The 19,560-nt window shown below is 41.6% G+C and overlaps 12 non-coding genes across 12 annotated transcripts; all 12 read left to right on the plus strand.

The window, feature by feature from the left end:
• Positions 1–39: 39 nt before the first annotated feature.
• Positions 40–112, plus strand: TRNAT-CGU (transfer RNA threonine (anticodon CGU)). The gene has a single exon. It is a non-coding gene; the product is annotated as a tRNA-Thr (tRNA).
• A 1,619-nt stretch (positions 113–1,731) lies between these two features.
• TRNAT-CGU (transfer RNA threonine (anticodon CGU)) lies at positions 1,732–1,804 on the plus strand. The gene has a single exon. It is a non-coding gene; the product is annotated as a tRNA-Thr (tRNA).
• Positions 1,805–3,429: 1,625 nt separating this feature from the next.
• On the plus strand, positions 3,430–3,502 carry TRNAT-CGU (transfer RNA threonine (anticodon CGU)). Its single transcript has one exon. It is a non-coding gene; the product is annotated as a tRNA-Thr (tRNA).
• Positions 3,503–5,125: 1,623 nt separating this feature from the next.
• Positions 5,126–5,198, plus strand: TRNAT-CGU (transfer RNA threonine (anticodon CGU)). Its single transcript has one exon. It is a non-coding gene; the product is annotated as a tRNA-Thr (tRNA).
• Positions 5,199–6,821: 1,623 nt separating this feature from the next.
• Positions 6,822–6,894, plus strand: TRNAT-CGU (transfer RNA threonine (anticodon CGU)). The gene has a single exon. It is a non-coding gene; the product is annotated as a tRNA-Thr (tRNA).
• Positions 6,895–8,517: 1,623 nt separating this feature from the next.
• On the plus strand, positions 8,518–8,590 carry TRNAT-CGU (transfer RNA threonine (anticodon CGU)). The gene has a single exon. It is a non-coding gene; the product is annotated as a tRNA-Thr (tRNA).
• A 1,622-nt stretch (positions 8,591–10,212) lies between these two features.
• TRNAT-CGU (transfer RNA threonine (anticodon CGU)) lies at positions 10,213–10,285 on the plus strand. Its single transcript has one exon. It is a non-coding gene; the product is annotated as a tRNA-Thr (tRNA).
• A 1,619-nt stretch (positions 10,286–11,904) lies between these two features.
• TRNAT-CGU (transfer RNA threonine (anticodon CGU)) lies at positions 11,905–11,977 on the plus strand. The gene has a single exon. It is a non-coding gene; the product is annotated as a tRNA-Thr (tRNA).
• Positions 11,978–13,599: 1,622 nt separating this feature from the next.
• Positions 13,600–13,672, plus strand: TRNAT-CGU (transfer RNA threonine (anticodon CGU)). Its single transcript has one exon. It is a non-coding gene; the product is annotated as a tRNA-Thr (tRNA).
• Positions 13,673–15,296: 1,624 nt separating this feature from the next.
• Positions 15,297–15,369, plus strand: TRNAT-CGU (transfer RNA threonine (anticodon CGU)). Its single transcript has one exon. It is a non-coding gene; the product is annotated as a tRNA-Thr (tRNA).
• Positions 15,370–16,992: 1,623 nt separating this feature from the next.
• Positions 16,993–17,065, plus strand: TRNAT-CGU (transfer RNA threonine (anticodon CGU)). The gene has a single exon. It is a non-coding gene; the product is annotated as a tRNA-Thr (tRNA).
• Positions 17,066–18,688: 1,623 nt separating this feature from the next.
• TRNAT-CGU (transfer RNA threonine (anticodon CGU)) lies at positions 18,689–18,761 on the plus strand. Its single transcript has one exon. It is a non-coding gene; the product is annotated as a tRNA-Thr (tRNA).
• Positions 18,762–19,560: the final 799 nt, after the last annotated feature.

The following is a 19,560-nucleotide window of genomic DNA, read 5'->3' on the forward strand; positions in this document are numbered from 1 at the left end:
TTTGCACAAGCAACTTCCGCAGATTATTACATGCATCTTGCCTCGTTAGCGCAGCAGGTAGCGCGTCAGTCTCGTAATCTGAAGGTCGTGAGTTCGATTCTCACATGGGGCACTGGTACCTTGTTTCCGTAACTGATTTTGCCACTATCTTGGCTAGAGAGTCACAGCTCTTTTCCATTCAGTAACAAAACATCACCAATTGATGGAAGGGGAGCTCCAATGACAGACAGGGATAAAGGCTTGTTGAGTCCCTTAACACCCAGGAATTAAAAGTGAGAGATATGAATGGTTTGAGATATGACATCAAATAAGCTTTTGTGGAAATAAATATCCAAAAAATCTGGTGGTCTGCATTTTTGGCAGCAAAGAGCAGTTCCATCCTAAACTGATTCTGTCTGCAAGGCACGTGTCGGCTTTGGAATGTGGACACTAGTCCCAAAAAAAAGTCTCTCCCATAGCAGGAATTGAACCAGTCAACCAGGAATACTAACTAAGTCTTTCTCCACATGGTGTAAGCAGTACAGTAAACAGCAAGACAGGTGTAAAAAAAAAAAAAAAAAAAAGAGTGTTTTGCTTTGAATACAAAACATAAACATTACAAGAGCTAAAACACGCTACATGGTCAAGGTTTTTGGCACGTCAGTTGAATAATTTGAAGATCATGAGTTTTTTGCTCACAAGTGCCATCCTCCTTTTCTCAAGAGATTTTGTCACTAACTCTGAACTTTCCAATTCAGTTCTAAACTGTTTCCGATTAGAAAGAACATGGGAGCCCTAATGACTGACAGGACACATGGCTTGTTGAGTCCCTTGACACTTTTGTGTAAAACTGTGTAGTTGAAAAAGGCTTAAGCTATGAAACAAAAGGAAATCTTTTGCAAAAGTCATAATGCATCGCCAATGTTAAGTATTTTTGTTGCAAAGTGAAAATCTACCAGAAACATTTTTGATTGAAAAACACGCGTCAGTCTTTGAATGGTGGCAGTAGCTAAGATAAAGGTGCATTCCCATACCGGGAGTCGAACCCGGGCCACCCGGGTGAGAACCAGGAATCCTAACCGCTAGACCATATGGGAAAAGATGCGCTAACGTCTCAGTGACATTATGAAAAAAATAAGTTTTCTGCTATGCACAATAAACTTCTGCAGATCTGCAGGTGCAACTTGCTTCGTTAGCGCAGTAGGTAGTGCGTCAGTCTCGTAATCTGAAGGTTGTGAGTTTGAGCCTCACACGGGGCACTGTTCCCTCCTTTTCTCGAGAGATTTTGTCACCAACTTAGAACTTTTCCATTCAATTCTACGTTTTCCATTAGAAAGGAAATGGGAATCCAAATAACTTACAGGACCCATGAGTTGTTGAGTCTCTTGACACTTTGGTGTAAAAAGGGGTGGTTGAGAATGAGTTGAGCTACGAATCCAAATTGAATCTTGCGTGAAGGGTCAGAATGAAGTGCCAAAACGCGGGCGTTCAGCATTTTTGCCTGAAAAAAACAAATCCTACCTGAAATACGTTTGTTTTAAAAACACACGTCAGTCTTTGAATGTTGGCAACGGTGTAGAAAAGGATGTGTTTCCATACCGGGAGTCGAACCCAGGCCACCTGGGTGAAAACCAGGAATCCTAAGCGCTAGACCATACGGGAGAAGATTTACTGCCAGCTCACTTACAATATGAAAAAAAAGAGGTGTACTGCTTTGCACAAGCAACTTCCGCAGATTATTACATGCATCTTGCCTCGTTAGCGCAGCAGGTAGCGCGTCAGTCTCGTAATCTGAAGGTCGTGAGTTCGATTCTCACATGGGGCACTGGTACCTTGTTTCCGTAACTGATTTTGCCACTATCTTGGCTAGAGAGTCACAGCTCTTTTCCATTCAGTAACAAAACATCACCAATTGATGGAAGGGGAGCTCCAATGACAGACAGGGATAAAGGCTTGTTGAGTCCCTTAACACCCAGGAATTAAAAGTGAGAGATATGAATGGTTTGAGATATGACATCAAATAAGCTTTTTTGCAAATAAATATCCAAAAAATCTGGTGGTCTGCATTTTTGGCAGCAAAGAGCAGTTCCAACCTAAACTGATTCTGTCTGCAAGGCACGTGTCGGCTTTGGAATGTGGACACTAGTCCCAAAAAAAAGTCTCTCCCATAGCAGGAATTGAACCAGTCAACCAGGAATACTAACTAAGTCTTTCTCCACATGGTGTAAGCAGTACAGTAAACAGCAAGACAGGTGTAAAAAAAAAAAAAAAAAAAAAAAAAAGAGTGTTTTGCTTTGAATACAAAACATAAACATTACAAGAGCTAAAACACGCTACATGGTCAAGGTTTTTGGCACGTCAGTTGAATAATTTGAAGATCATGAGTTTTTTGCTCACAAGTGCCATCCTCCTTTTCTCAAGAGATTTTGTCACTAACTCTGAACTTTCCAATTCAGTTCTACACTGTTTCCGATTAGAAAGAACATGGGAGCCCTAATGACTGACAGGACACATGGCTTGTTGAGTCCCTTGACACTTTTGTGTAAAACTGTGTAGTTGAAAAAGGCTTAAGCTATGAAACAAAAGGAAATCTTTTGCAAAAGTCATAATGCATCGCCAATGTTAAGTATTTTTGTTGCAAAGTGAAAATCTACCAGAAACATTTTTGATTGAAAAACACGCGTCAGTCTTTGAATGGTGGCAGTAGCTAAGATAAAGGTGCATTCCCATACCGGGAGTCGAACCCGGGCCACCCGGGTGAGAACCAGGAATCCTAACCGCTAGACCATATGGGAAAAGATGCGCTAACGTCTCAGTGACATTATGAAAAAAATAAGTTTTCTGCTATGCACAATAAACTTCTGCAGATCTGCAGGTGCAACTTGCTTCGTTAGCGCAGTAGGTAGTGCGTCAGTCTCGTAATCTGAAGGTTGTGAGTTTGAGCCTCACACGGGGCACTGTTCCCTCCTTTTCTCGAGAGATTTTGTCACCAACTTAGAACTTTTCCATTCAATTCTACGTTTTCCATTAGAAAGGAAATGGGAATCCAAATAACTTACAGGACCCATGAGTTGTTGAGTCTCTTGACACTTTGGTGTAAAAAGGGGTGGTTGAGAATGAGTTGAGCTACGAATCCAAATTGAATCTTGCGTGAAGGGTCAGAATGAAGTGCCAAAACGCGGGCGTTCAGCATTTTTGCCTGAAAAAAACAAATCCTACCTGAAATACGTTTGTTTTAAAAACACACGTCAGTCTTTGAATGTTGGCAACGGTGTAGAAAAGGATGTGTTTCCATACCGGGAGTCGAACCCAGGCCACCTGGGTGAAAACCAGGAATCCTAAGCGCTAGACCATACGGGAGAAGATTTACTGCCAGCTCACTTACAATATGAAAAAAAAGAGGTGTACTGCTTTGCACAAGCAACTTCCGCAGATTATTACATGCATCTTGCCTCGTTAGCGCAGCAGGTAGCGCGTCAGTCTCGTAATCTGAAGGTCGTGAGTTCGATTCTCACATGGGGCACTGGTACCTTGTTTCCGTAACTGATTTTGCCACTATCTTGGCTAGAGAGTCACAGCTCTTTTCCATTCAGTAACAAAACATCACCAATTGATGGAAGGGGAGCTCCAATGACAGACAGGGATAAAGGCTTGTTGAGTCCCTTAACACCCAGGAATTAAAAGTGAGAGATATGAATGGTTTGAGATATGACATCAAATAAGCTTTTGTGCAAATAAATATCCAAAAAATCTGGTGGTCTGCATTTTTGGCAGCAAAGAGCAGTTCCAACCTAAACTGATTCTGTCTGCAAGGCACGTGTCGGCTTTGGAATGTGGACACTAGTCCCAAAAAAAAGTCTCTCCCATAGCAGGAATTGAACCAGTCAACCAGGAATACTAACTAAGTCTTTCTCCACATGGTGTAAGCAGTACAGTAAACAGCAAGACAGGTGTAAAAAAAAAAAAAAAAAAAAAAAAGAGTGTTTTGCTTTGAATACAAAACATAAACATTACAAGAGCTAAAACACGCTACATGGTCAAGGTTTTTGGCACGTCAGTTGAATAATTTGAAGATCATGAGTTTTTTGCTCACAAGTGCCATCCTCCTTTTCTCAAGAGATTTTGTCACTAACTCTGAACTTTCCAATTCAGTTCTACACTGTTTCCGATTAGAAAGAACATGGGAGCCCTAATGACTGACAGGACACATGGCTTGTTGAGTCCCTTGACACTTTTGTGTAAAACTGTGTAGTTGAAAAAGGCTTAAGCTATGAAACAAAAGGAAATCTTTTGCAAAAGTCATAATGCATCGCCAATGTTAAGTATTTTTGTTGCAAAGTGAAAATCTACCAGAAACATTTTTGATTGAAAAACACGCGTCAGTCTTTGAATGGTGGCAGTAGCTAAGATAAAGGTGCATTCCCATACCGGGAGTCGAACCCGGGCCACCCGGGTGAGAACCAGGAATCCTAACCGCTAGACCATATGGGAAAAGATGCGCTAACGTCTCAGTGACATTATGAAAAAAATAAGTTTTCTGCTATGCACAATAAACTTCTGCAGATCTGCAGGTGCAACTTGCTTCGTTAGCGCAGTAGGTAGTGCGTCAGTCTCGTAATCTGAAGGTTGTGAGTTTGAGCCTCACACGGGGCACTGTTCCCTCCTTTTCTCGAGAGATTTTGTCACCAACTTAGAACTTTTCCATTCAATTCTACGTTTTCCATTAGAAAGGAAATGGGAATCCAAATAACTTACAGGACCCATGAGTTGTTGAGTCTCTTGACACTTTGGTGTAAAAAGGGGTGGTTGAGAATGAGTTGAGCTACGAATCCAAATTGAATCTTGCGTGAAGGGTCAGAATGAAGTGCCAAAACGCGGGCGTTCAGCATTTTTGCCTGAAAAAAACAAATCCTACCTGAAATACGTTTGTTTTAAAAACACACGTCAGTCTTTGAATGTTGGCAACGGTGTAGAAAAGGATGTGTTTCCATACCGGGAGTCGAACCCAGGCCACCTGGGTGAAAACCAGGAATCCTAAGCGCTAGACCATACGGGAGAAGATTTACTGCCAGCTCACTTACAATATGAAAAAAAAGAGGTGTACTGCTTTGCACAAGCAACTTCCGCAGATTATTACATGCATCTTGCCTCGTTAGCGCAGCAGGTAGCGCGTCAGTCTCGTAATCTGAAGGTCGTGAGTTCGATTCTCACATGGGGCACTGGTACCTTGTTTCCGTAACTGATTTTGCCACTATCTTGGCTAGAGAGTCACAGCTCTTTTCCATTCAGTAACAAAACATCACCAATTGATGGAAGGGGAGCTCCAATGACAGACAGGGATAAAGGCTTGTTGAGTCCCTTAACACCCAGGAATTAAAAGTGAGAGATATGAATGGTTTGAGATATGACATCAAATAAGCTTTTGTGCAAATAAATATCCAAAAAATCTGGTGGTCTGCATTTTTGGCAGCAAAGAGCAGTTCCAACCTAAACTGATTCTGTCTGCAAGGCACGTGTCGGCTTTGGAATGTGGACACTAGTCCCAAAAAAAAGTCTCTCCCATAGCAGGAATTGAACCAGTCAACCAGGAATACTAACTAAGTCTTTCTCCACATGGTGTAAGCAGTACAGTAAACAGCAAGACAGGTGTAAAAAAAAAAAAAAAAAAAAAAAAGAGTGTTTTGCTTTGAATACAAAACATAAACATTACAAGAGCTAAAACACGCTACATGGTTAAGGTTTTTGGCACGTCAGTTGAATAATTTGAAGATCATGAGTTTTTTGCTCACAAGTGCCATCCTCCTTTTCTCAAGAGATTTTGTCACTAACTCTGAACTTTCCAATTCAGTTCTACACTGTTTCCGATTAGAAAGAACATGGGAGCCCTAATGACTGACAGGACACATGGCTTGTTGAGTCCCTTGACACTTTTGTGTAAAACTGTGTAGTTGAAAAAGGCTTAAGCTATGAAACAAAAGGAAATCTTTTGCAAAAGTCATAATGCATCGCCAATGTTAAGTATTTTTGTTGCAAAGTGAAAATCTACCAGAAACATTTTTGATTGAAAAACACGCGTCAGTCTTTGAATGGTGGCAGTAGCTAAGATAAAGGTGCATTCCCATACCGGGAGTCGAACCCGGGCCACCCGGGTGAGAACCAGGAATCCTAACCGCTAGACCATATGGGAAAAGATGCGCTAACGTCTCAGTGACATTATGAAAAAAATAAGTTTTCTGCTATGCACAATAAACTTCTGCAGATCTGCAGGTGCAACTTGCTTCGTTAGCGCAGTAGGTAGTGCGTCAGTCTCGTAATCTGAAGGTTGTGAGTTTGAGCCTCACACGGGGCACTGTTCCCTCCTTTTCTCGAGAGATTTTGTCACCAACTTAGAACTTTTCCATTCAATTCTACGTTTTCCATTAGAAAGGAAATGGGAATCCAAATAACTTACAGGACCCATGAGTTGTTGAGTCTCTTGACACTTTGGTGTAAAAAGGGGTGGTTGAGAATGAGTTGAGCTACGAATCCAAATTGAATCTTGCGTGAAGGGTCAGAATGAAGTGCCAAAACGCGGGCGTTCAGCATTTTTGCCTGAAAAAAACAAATCCTACCTGAAATACGTTTGTTTTAAAAACACACGTCAGTCTTTGAATGTTGGCAACGGTGTAGAAAAGGATGTGTTTCCATACCGGGAGTCGAACCCAGGCCACCTGGGTGAAAACCAGGAATCCTAAGCGCTAGACCATACGGGAGAAGATTTACTGCCAGCTCACTTACAATATGAAAAAAAAGAGGTGTACTGCTTTGCACAAGCAACTTCCGCAGATTATTACATGCATCTTGCCTCGTTAGCGCAGCAGGTAGCGCGTCAGTCTCGTAATCTGAAGGTCGTGAGTTCGATTCTCACATGGGGCACTGGTACCTTGTTTCCGTAACTGATTTTGCCACTATCTTGGCTAGAGAGTCACAGCTCTTTTCCATTCAGTAACAAAACATCACCAATTGATGGAAGGGGAGCTCCAATGACAGACAGGGATAAAGGCTTGTTGAGTCCCTTAACACCCAGGAATTAAAAGTGAGAGATATGAATGGTTTGAGATATGACATCAAATAAGCTTTTGTGCAAATAAATATCCAAAAAATCTGGTGGTCTGCATTTTTGGCAGCAAAGAGCAGTTCCAACCTAAACTGATTCTGTCTGCAAGGCACGTGTCGGCTTTGGAATGTGGACACTAGTCCCAAAAAAAAGTCTCTCCCATAGCAGGAATTGAACCAGTCAACCAGGAATACTAACTAAGTCTTTCTCCACATGGTGTAAGCAGTACAGTAAACAGCAAGACAGGTGTAAAAAAAAAAAAAAAAAAAAAAAAGAGTGTTTTGCTTTGAATACAAAACATAAACATTACAAGAGCTAAAACACGCTACATGGTCAAGGTTTTTGGCACGTCAGTTGAATAATTTGAAGATCATGAGTTTTTTGCTCACAAGTGCCATCCTCCTTTTCTCAAGAGATTTTGTCACTAACTCTGAACTTTCCAATTCAGTTCTACACTGTTTCCGATTAGAAAGAACATGGGAGCCCTAATGACTGACAGGACACATGGCTTGTTGAGTCCCTTGACACTTTTGTGTAAAACTGTGTAGTTGAAAAAGGCTTAAGCTATGAAACAAAAGGAAATCTTTTGCAAAAGTCATAATGCATCGCCAATGTTAAGTATTTTTGTTGCAAAGTGAAAATCTACCAGAAACATTTTTGATTGAAAAACACGCGTCAGTCTTTGAATGGTGGCAGTAGCTAAGATAAAGGTGCATTCCCATACCGGGAGTCGAACCCGGGCCACCCGGGTGAGAACCAGGAATCCTAACCGCTAGACCATATGGGAAAAGATGCGCTAACGTCTCAGTGACATTATGAAAAAAATAAGTTTTCTGCTATGCACAATAAACTTCTGCAGATCTGCAGGTGCAACTTGCTTCGTTAGCGCAGTAGGTAGTGCGTCAGTCTCGTAATCTGAAGGTTGTGAGTTTGAGCCTCACACGGGGCACTGTTCCCTCCTTTTCTCGAGAGATTTTGTCACCAACTTAGAACTTTTCCATTCAATTCTACGTTTTCCATTAGAAAGGAAATGGGAATCCAAATAACTTACAGGACCCATGAGTTGTTGAGTCTCTTGACACTTTGGTGTAAAAAGGGGTGGTTGAGAATGAGTTGAGCTACGAATCCAAATTGAATCTTGCGTGAAGGGTCAGAATGAAGTGCCAAAACGCGGGCGTTCAGCATTTTTGCCTGAAAAAAACAAATCCTACCTGAAATACGTTTGTTTTAAAAACACACGTCAGTCTTTGAATGTTGGCAACGGTGTAGAAAAGGATGTGTTTCCATACCGGGAGTCGAACCCAGGCCACCTGGGTGAAAACCAGGAATCCTAAGCGCTAGACCATACGGGAGAAGATTTACTGCCAGCTCACTTACAATATGAAAAAAAAGAGGTGTACTGCTTTGCACAAGCAACTTCCGCAGATTATTACATGCATCTTGCCTCGTTAGCGCAGCAGGTAGCGCGTCAGTCTCGTAATCTGAAGGTCGTGAGTTCGATTCTCACATGGGGCACTGGTACCTTGTTTCCGTAACTGATTTTGCCACTATCTTGGCTAGAGAGTCACAGCTCTTTTCCATTCAGTAACAAAACATCACCAATTGATGGAAGGGGAGCTCCAATGACAGACAGGGATAAAGGCTTGTTGAGTCCCTTAACACCCAGGAATTAAAAGTGAGAGATATGAATGGTTTGAGATATGACATCAAATAAGCTTTTGTGCAAATAAATATCCAAAAAATCTGGTGGTCTGCATTTTTGGCAGCAAAGAGCAGTTCCAACCTAAACTGATTCTGTCTGCAAGGCACGTGTCGGCTTTGGAATGTGGACACTAGTCCCAAAAAAAAGTCTCTCCCATAGCAGGAATTGAACCAGTCAACCAGGAATACTAACTAAGTCTTTCTCCACATGGTGTAAGCAGTACAGTAAACAGCAAGACAGGTGTAAAAAAAAAAAAAAAAAAAAAAAGAGTGTTTTGCTTTGAATACAAAACATAAACATTACAAGAGCTAAAACACGCTACATGGTCAAGGTTTTTGGCACGTCAGTTGAATAATTTGAAGATCATGAGTTTTTTGCTCACAAGTGCCATCCTCCTTTTCTCAAGAGATTTTGTCACTAACTCTGAACTTTCCAATTCAGTTCTACACTGTTTCCGATTAGAAAGAACATGGGAGCCCTAATGACTGACAGGACACATGGCTTGTTGAGTCCCTTGACACTTTTGTGTAAAACTGTGTAGTTGAAAAAGGCTTAAGCTATGAAACAAAAGGAAATCTTTTGCAAAAGTCATAATGCATCGCCAATGTTAAGTATTTTTGTTGCAAAGTGAAAATCTACCAGAAACATTTTTGATTGAAAAACACGCGTCAGTCTTTGAATGGTGGCAGTAGCTAAGATAAAGGTGCATTCCCATACCGGGAGTCGAACCCGGGCCACCCGGGTGAGAACCAGGAATCCTAACCGCTAGACCATATGGGAAAAGATGCGCTAACGTCTCAGTGACATTATGAAAAAAATAAGTTTTCTGCTATGCACAATAAACTTCTGCAGATCTGCAGGTGCAACTTGCTTCGTTAGCGCAGTAGGTAGTGCGTCAGTCTCGTAATCTGAAGGTTGTGAGTTTGAGCCTCACACGGGGCACTGTTCCCTCCTTTTCTCGAGAGATTTTGTCACCAACTTAGAACTTTTCCATTCAATTCTACGTTTTCCATTAGAAAGGAAATGGGAATCCAAATAACTTACAGGACCCATGAGTTGTTGAGTCTCTTGACACTTTGGTGTAAAAAGGGGTGGTTGAGAATGAGTTGAGCTACGAATCCAAATTGAATCTTGCGTGAAGGGTCAGAATGAAGTGCCAAAACGCGGGCGTTCAGCATTTTTGCCTGAAAAAAACAAATCCTACCTGAAATACGTTTGTTTTAAAAACACACGTCAGTCTTTGAATGTTGGCAACGGTGTAGAAAAGGATGTGTTTCCATACCGGGAGTCGAACCCAGGCCACCTGGGTGAAAACCAGGAATCCTAAGCGCTAGACCATACGGGAGAAGATTTACTGCCAGCTCACTTACAATATGAAAAAAAAGAGGTGTACTGCTTTGCACAAGCAACTTCCGCAGATTATTACATGCATCTTGCCTCGTTAGCGCAGCAGGTAGCGCGTCAGTCTCGTAATCTGAAGGTCGTGAGTTCGATTCTCACATGGGGCACTGGTACCTTGTTTCCGTAACTGATTTTGCCACTATCTTGGCTAGAGAGTCACAGCTCTTTTCCATTCAGTAACAAAACATCACCAATTGATGGAAGGGGAGCTCCAATGACAGACAGGGATAAAGGCTTGTTGAGTCCCTTAACACCCAGGAATTAAAAGTGAGAGATATGAATGGTTTGAGATATGACATCAAATAAGCTTTTGTGCAAATAAATATCCAAAAAATCTGGTGGTCTGCATTTTTGGCAGCAAAGAGCAGTTCCAACCTAAACTGATTCTGTCTGCAAGGCACGTGTCGGCTTTGGAATGTGGACACTAGTCCCAAAAAAAAGTCTCTCCCATAGCAGGAATTGAACCAGTCAACCAGGAATACTAACTAAGTCTTTCTCCACATGGTGTAAGCAGTACAGTAAACAGCAAGACAGGTGTAAAAAAAAAAAAAAAAAAAAGAGTGTTTTGCTTTGAATACAAAACATAAACATTACAAGAGCTAAAACACGCTACATGGTCAAGGTTTTTGGCACGTCAGTTGAATAATTTGAAGATCATGAGTTTTTTGCTCACAAGTGCCATCCTCCTTTTCTCAAGAGATTTTGTCACTAACTCTGAACTTTCCAATTCAGTTCTACACTGTTTCCGATTAGAAAGAACATGGGAGCCCTAATGACTGACAGGACACATGGCTTGTTGAGTCCCTTGACACTTTTGTGTAAAACTGTGTAGTTGAAAAAGGCTTAAGCTATGAAACAAAAGGAAATCTTTTGCAAAAGTCATAATGCATCGCCAATGTTAAGTATTTTTGTTGCAAAGTGAAAATCTACCAGAAACATTTTTGATTGAAAAACACGCGTCAGTCTTTGAATGGTGGCAGTAGCTAAGATAAAGGTGCATTCCCATACCGGGAGTCGAACCCGGGCCACCCGGGTGAGAACCAGGAATCCTAACCGCTAGACCATATGGGAAAAGATGCGCTAACGTCTCAGTGACATTATGAAAAAAATAAGTTTTCTGCTATGCACAATAAACTTCTGCAGATCTGCAGGTGCAACTTGCTTCGTTAGCGCAGTAGGTAGTGCGTCAGTCTCGTAATCTGAAGGTTGTGAGTTTGAGCCTCACACGGGGCACTGTTCCCTCCTTTTCTCGAGAGATTTTGTCACCAACTTAGAACTTTTCCATTCAATTCTACGTTTTCCATTAGAAAGGAAATGGGAATCCAAATAACTTACAGGACCCATGAGTTGTTGAGTCTCTTGACACTTTGGTGTAAAAAGGGGTGGTTGAGAATGAGTTGAGCTACGAATCCAAATTGAATCTTGCGTGAAGGGTCAGAATGAAGTGCCAAAACGCGGGCGTTCAGCATTTTTGCCTGAAAAAAACAAATCCTACCTGAAATACGTTTGTTTTAAAAACACACGTCAGTCTTTGAATGTTGGCAACGGTGTAGAAAAGGATGTGTTTCCATACCGGGAGTCGAACCCAGGCCACCTGGGTGAAAACCAGGAATCCTAAGCGCTAGACCATACGGGAGAAGATTTACTGCCAGCTCACTTACAATATGAAAAAAAAGAGGTGTACTGCTTTGCACAAGCAACTTCCGCAGATTATTACATGCATCTTGCCTCGTTAGCGCAGCAGGTAGCGCGTCAGTCTCGTAATCTGAAGGTCGTGAGTTCGATTCTCACATGGGGCACTGGTACCTTGTTTCCGTAACTGATTTTGCCACTATCTTGGCTAGAGAGTCACAGCTCTTTTCCATTCAGTAACAAAACATCACCAATTGATGGAAGGGGAGCTCCAATGACAGACAGGGATAAAGGCTTGTTGAGTCCCTTAACACCCAGGAATTAAAAGTGAGAGATATGAATGGTTTGAGATATGACATCAAATAAGCTTTTGTGCAAATAAATATCCAAAAAATCTGGTGGTCTGCATTTTTGGCAGCAAAGAGCAGTTCCAACCTAAACTGATTCTGTCTGCAAGGCACGTGTCGGCTTTGGAATGTGGACACTAGTCCCAAAAAAAAGTCTCTCCCATAGCAGGAATTGAACCAGTCAACCAGGAATACTAACTAAGTCTTTCTCCACATGGTGTAAGCAGTACAGTAAACAGCAAGACAGGTGTAAAAAAAAAAAAAAAAAAAAAAAGAGTGTTTTGCTTTGAATACAAAACATAAACATTACAAGAGCTAAAACACGCTACATGGTCAAGGTTTTTGGCACGTCAGTTGAATAATTTGAAGATCATGAGTTTTTTGCTCACAAGTGCCATCCTCCTTTTCTCAAGAGATTTTGTCACTAACTCTGAACTTTCCAATTCAGTTCTACACTGTTTCCGATTAGAAAGAACATGGGAGCCCTAATGACTGACAGGACACATGGCTTGTTGAGTCCCTTGACACTTTTGTGTAAAACTGTGTAGTTGAAAAAGGCTTAAGCTATGAAACAAAAGGAAATCTTTTGCAAAAGTCATAATGCATCGCCAATGTTAAGTATTTTTGTTGCAAAGTGAAAATCTACCAGAAACATTTTTGATTGAAAAACACGCGTCAGTCTTTGAATGGTGGCAGTAGCTAAGATAAAGGTGCATTCCCATACCGGGAGTCGAACCCGGGCCACCCGGGTGAGAACCAGGAATCCTAACCGCTAGACCATATGGGAAAAGATGCGCTAACGTCTCAGTGACATTATGAAAAAAATAAGTTTTCTGCTATGCACAATAAACTTCTGCAGATCTGCAGGTGCAACTTGCTTCGTTAGCGCAGTAGGTAGTGCGTCAGTCTCGTAATCTGAAGGTTGTGAGTTTGAGCCTCACACGGGGCACTGTTCCCTCCTTTTCTCGAGAGATTTTGTCACCAACTTAGAACTTTTCCATTCAATTCTACGTTTTCCATTAGAAAGGAAATGGGAATCCAAATAACTTACAGGACCCATGAGTTGTTGAGTCTCTTGACACTTTGGTGTAAAAAGGGGTGGTTGAGAATGAGTTGAGCTACGAATCCAAATTGAATCTTGCGTGAAGGGTCAGAATGAAGTGCCAAAACGCGGGCGTTCAGCATTTTTGCCTGAAAAAAACAAATCCTACCTGAAATACGTTTGTTTTAAAAACACACGTCAGTCTTTGAATGTTGGCAACGGTGTAGAAAAGGATGTGTTTCCATACCGGGAGTCGAACCCAGGCCACCTGGGTGAAAACCAGGAATCCTAAGCGCTAGACCATACGGGAGAAGATTTACTGCCAGCTCACTTACAATATGAAAAAAAAGAGGTGTACTGCTTTGCACAAGCAACTTCCGCAGATTATTACATGCATCTTGCCTCGTTAGCGCAGCAGGTAGCGCGTCAGTCTCGTAATCTGAAGGTCGTGAGTTCGATTCTCACATGGGGCACTGGTACCTTGTTTCCGTAACTGATTTTGCCACTATCTTGGCTAGAGAGTCACAGCTCTTTTCCATTCAGTAACAAAACATCACCAATTGATGGAAGGGGAGCTCCAATGACAGACAGGGATAAAGGCTTGTTGAGTCCCTTAACACCCAGGAATTAAAAGTGAGAGATATGAATGGTTTGAGATATGACATCAAATAAGCTTTTGTGCAAATAAATATCCAAAAAATCTGGTGGTCTGCATTTTTGGCAGCAAAGAGCAGTTCCAACCTAAACTGATTCTGTCTGCAAGGCACGTGTCGGCTTTGGAATGTGGACACTAGTCCCAAAAAAAAGTCTCTCCCATAGCAGGAATTGAACCAGTCAACCAGGAATACTAACTAAGTCTTTCTCCACATGGTGTAAGCAGTACAGTAAACAGCAAGACAGGTGTAAAAAAAAAAAAAAAAAAAAAAAAAGAGTGTTTTGCTTTGAATACAAAACATAAACATTACAAGAGCTAAAACACGCTACATGGTCAAGGTTTTTGGCACGTCAGTTGAATAATTTGAAGATCATGAGTTTTTTGCTCACAAGTGCCATCCTCCTTTTCTCAAGAGATTTTGTCACTAACTCTGAACTTTCCAATTCAGTTCTACACTGTTTCCGATTAGAAAGAACATGGGAGCCCTAATGACTGACAGGACACATGGCTTGTTGAGTCCCTTGACACTTTTGTGTAAAACTGTGTAGTTGAAAAAGGCTTAAGCTATGAAACAAAAGGAAATCTTTTGCAAAAGTCATAATGCATCGCCAATGTTAAGTATTTTTGTTGCAAAGTGAAAATCTACCAGAAACATTTTTGATTGAAAAACACGCGTCAGTCTTTGAATGGTGGCAGTAGCTAAGATAAAGGTGCATTCCCATACCGGGAGTCGAACCCGGGCCACCCGGGTGAGAACCAGGAATCCTAACCGCTAGACCATATGGGAAAAGATGCGCTAACGTCTCAGTGACATTATGAAAAAAATAAGTTTTCTGCTATGCACAATAAACTTCTGCAGATCTGCAGGTGCAACTTGCTTCGTTAGCGCAGTAGGTAGTGCGTCAGTCTCGTAATCTGAAGGTTGTGAGTTTGAGCCTCACACGGGGCACTGTTCCCTCCTTTTCTCGAGAGATTTTGTCACCAACTTAGAACTTTTCCATTCAATTCTACGTTTTCCATTAGAAAGGAAATGGGAATCCAAATAACTTACAGGACCCATGAGTTGTTGAGTCTCTTGACACTTTGGTGTAAAAAGGGGTGGTTGAGAATGAGTTGAGCTACGAATCCAAATTGAATCTTGCGTGAAGGGTCAGAATGAAGTGCCAAAACGCGGGCGTTCAGCATTTTTGCCTGAAAAAAACAAATCCTACCTGAAATACGTTTGTTTTAAAAACACACGTCAGTCTTTGAATGTTGGCAACGGTGTAGAAAAGGATGTGTTTCCATACCGGGAGTCGAACCCAGGCCACCTGGGTGAAAACCAGGAATCCTAAGCGCTAGACCATACGGGAGAAGATTTACTGCCAGCTCACTTACAATATGAAAAAAAAGAGGTGTACTGCTTTGCACAAGCAACTTCCGCAGATTATTACATGCATCTTGCCTCGTTAGCGCAGCAGGTAGCGCGTCAGTCTCGTAATCTGAAGGTCGTGAGTTCGATTCTCACATGGGGCACTGGTACCTTGTTTCCGTAACTGATTTTGCCACTATCTTGGCTAGAGAGTCACAGCTCTTTTCCATTCAGTAACAAAACATCACCAATTGATGGAAGGGGAGCTCCAATGACAGACAGGGATAAAGGCTTGTTGAGTCCCTTAACACCCAGGAATTAAAAGTGAGAGATATGAATGGTTTGAGATATGACATCAAATAAGCTTTTGTGCAAATAAATATCCAAAAAATCTGGTGGTCTGCATTTTTGGCAGCAAAGAGCAGTTCCAACCTAAACTGATTCTGTCTGCAAGGCACGTGTCGGCTTTGGAATGTGGACACTAGTCCCAAAAAAAAGTCTCTCCCATAGCAGGAATTGAACCAGTCAACCAGGAATACTAACTAAGTCTTTCTCCACATGGTGTAAGCAGTACAGTAAACAGCAAGACAGGTGTAAAAAAAAAAAAAAAAAAAAAAAAGAGTGTTTTGCTTTGAATACAAAACATAAACATTACAAGAGCTAAAACACGCTACATGGTCAAGGTTTTTGGCACGTCAGTTGAATAATTTGAAGATCATGAGTTTTTTGCTCACAAGTGCCATCCTCCTTTTCTCAAGAGATTTTGTCACTAACTCTGAACTTTCCAATTCAGTTCTACACTGTTTCCGATTAGAAAGAACATGGGAGCCCTAATGACTGACAGGACACATGGCTTGTTGAGTCCCTTGACACTTTTGTGTAAAACTGTGTAGTTGAAAAAGGCTTAAGCTATGAAACAAAAGGAAATCTTTTGCAAAAGTCATAATGCATCGCCAATGTTAAGTATTTTTGTTGCAAAGTGAAAATCTACCAGAAACATTTTTGATTGAAAAACACGCGTCAGTCTTTGAATGGTGGCAGTAGCTAAGATAAAGGTGCATTCCCATACCGGGAGTCGAACCCGGGCCACCCGGGTGAGAACCAGGAATCCTAACCGCTAGACCATATGGGAAAAGATGCGCTAACGTCTCAGTGACATTATGAAAAAAATAAGTTTTCTGCTATGCACAATAAACTTCTGCAGATCTGCAGGTGCAACTTGCTTCGTTAGCGCAGTAGGTAGTGCGTCAGTCTCGTAATCTGAAGGTTGTGAGTTTGAGCCTCACACGGGGCACTGTTCCCTCCTTTTCTCGAGAGATTTTGTCACCAACTTAGAACTTTTCCATTCAATTCTACGTTTTCCATTAGAAAGGAAATGGGAATCCAAATAACTTACAGGACCCATGAGTTGTTGAGTCTCTTGACACTTTGGTGTAAAAAGGGGTGGTTGAGAATGAGTTGAGCTACGAATCCAAATTGAATCTTGCGTGAAGGGTCAGAATGAAGTGCCAAAACGCGGGCGTTCAGCATTTTTGCCTGAAAAAAACAAATCCTACCTGAAATACGTTTGTTTTAAAAACACACGTCAGTCTTTGAATGTTGGCAACGGTGTAGAAAAGGATGTGTTTCCATACCGGGAGTCGAACCCAGGCCACCTGGGTGAAAACCAGGAATCCTAAGCGCTAGACCATACGGGAGAAGATTTACTGCCAGCTCACTTACAATATGAAAAAAAAGAGGTGTACTGCTTTGCACAAGCAACTTCCGCAGATTATTACATGCATCTTGCCTCGTTAGCGCAGCAGGTAGCGCGTCAGTCTCGTAATCTGAAGGTCGTGAGTTCGATTCTCACATGGGGCACTGGTACCTTGTTTCCGTAACTGATTTTGCCACTATCTTGGCTAGAGAGTCACAGCTCTTTTCCATTCAGTAACAAAACATCACCAATTGATGGAAGGGGAGCTCCAATGACAGACAGGGATAAAGGCTTGTTGAGTCCCTTAACACCCAGGAATTAAAAGTGAGAGATATGAATGGTTTGAGATATGACATCAAATAAGCTTTTGTGCAAATAAATATCCAAAAAATCTGGTGGTCTGCATTTTTGGCAGCAAAGAGCAGTTCCAACCTAAACTGATTCTGTCTGCAAGGCACGTGTCGGCTTTGGAATGTGGACACTAGTCCCAAAAAAAAGTCTCTCCCATAGCAGGAATTGAACCAGTCAACCAGGAATACTAACTAAGTCTTTCTCCACATGGTGTAAGCAGTACAGTAAACAGCAAGACAGGTGTAAAAAAAAAAAAAAAAAAAAAAAAGAGTGTTTTGCTTTGAATACAAAACATAAACATTACAAGAGCTAAAACACGCTACATGGTCAAGGTTTTTGGCACGTCAGTTGAATAATTTGAAGATCATGAGTTTTTTGCTCACAAGTGCCATCCTCCTTTTCTCAAGAGATTTTGTCACTAACTCTGAACTTTCCAATTCAGTTCTACACTGTTTCCGATTAGAAAGAACATGGGAGCCCTAATGACTGACAGGACACATGGCTTGTTGAGTCCCTTGACACTTTTGTGTAAAACTGTGTAGTTGAAAAAGGCTTAAGCTATGAAACAAAAGGAAATCTTTTGCAAAAGTCATAATGCATCGCCAATGTTAAGTATTTTTGTTGCAAAGTGAAAATCTACCAGAAACATTTTTGATTGAAAAACACGCGTCAGTCTTTGAATGGTGGCAGTAGCTAAGATAAAGGTGCATTCCCATACCGGGAGTCGAACCCGGGCCACCCGGGTGAGAACCAGGAATCCTAACCGCTAGACCATATGGGAAAAGATGCGCTAACGTCTCAGTGACATTATGAAAAAAATAAGTTTTCTGCTATGCACAATAAACTTCTGCAGATCTGCAGGTGCAACTTGCTTCGTTAGCGCAGTAGGTAGTGCGTCAGTCTCGTAATCTGAAGGTTGTGAGTTTGAGCCTCACACGGGGCACTGTTCCCTCCTTTTCTCGAGAGATTTTGTCACCAACTTAGAACTTTTCCATTCAATTCTACGTTTTCCATTAGAAAGGAAATGGGAATCCAAATAACTTACAGGACCCATGAGTTGTTGAGTCTCTTGACACTTTGGTGTAAAAAGGGGTGGTTGAGAATGAGTTGAGCTACGAATCCAAATTGAATCTTGCGTGAAGGGTCAGAATGAAGTGCCAAAACGCGGGCGTTCAGCATTTTTGCCTGAAAAAAACAAATCCTACCTGAAATACGTTTGTTTTAAAAACACACGTCAGTCTTTGAATGTTGGCAACGGTGTAGAAAAGGATGTGTTTCCATACCGGGAGTCGAACCCAGGCCACCTGGGTGAAAACCAGGAATCCTAAGCGCTAGACCATACGGGAGAAGATTTACTGCCAGCTCACTTACAATATGAAAAAAAAGAGGTGTACTGCTTTGCACAAGCAACTTCCGCAGATTATTACATGCATCTTGCCTCGTTAGCGCAGCAGGTAGCGCGTCAGTCTCGTAATCTGAAGGTCGTGAGTTCGATTCTCACATGGGGCACTGGTACCTTGTTTCCGTAACTGATTTTGCCACTATCTTGGCTAGAGAGTCACAGCTCTTTTCCATTCAGTAACAAAACATCACCAATTGATGGAAGGGGAGCTCCAATGACAGACAGGGATAAAGGCTTGTTGAGTCCCTTAACACCCAGGAATTAAAAGTGAGAGATATGAATGGTTTGAGATATGACATCAAATAAGCTTTTGTGCAAATAAATATCCAAAAAATCTGGTGGTCTGCATTTTTGGCAGCAAAGAGCAGTTCCAACCTAAACTGATTCTGTCTGCAAGGCACGTGTCGGCTTTGGAATGTGGACACTAGTCCCAAAAAAAAGTCTCTCCCATAGCAGGAATTGAACCAGTCAACCAGGAATACTAACTAAGTCTTTCTCCACATGGTGTAAGCAGTACAGTAAACAGCAAGACAGGTGTAAAAAAAAAAAAAAAAAAAAAAAGAGTGTTTTGCTTTGAATACAAAACATAAACATTACAAGAGCTAAAACACGCTACATGGTCAAGGTTTTTGGCACGTCAGTTGAATAATTTGAAGATCATGAGTTTTTTGCTCACAAGTGCCATCCTCCTTTTCTCAAGAGATTTTGTCACTAACTCTGAACTTTCCAATTCAGTTCTACACTGTTTCCGATTAGAAAGAACATGGGAGCCCTAATGACTGACAGGACACATGGCTTGTTGAGTCCCTTGACACTTTTGTGTAAAACTGTGTAGTTGAAAAAGGCTTAAGCTATGAAACAAAAGGAAATCTTTTGCAAAAGTCATAATGCATCGCCAATGTTAAG

The sequence above is a fragment of the Phyllobates terribilis genome, unplaced genomic scaffold, assembly GCF_046119375.1.
Source record: "Phyllobates terribilis strain yellow unplaced genomic scaffold, ASM4611937v1 Scaffold_1042__1_contigs__length_457206, whole genome shotgun sequence".
NCBI classification, from domain to species: domain Eukaryota; kingdom Metazoa; phylum Chordata; class Amphibia; order Anura; family Dendrobatidae; genus Phyllobates; species Phyllobates terribilis.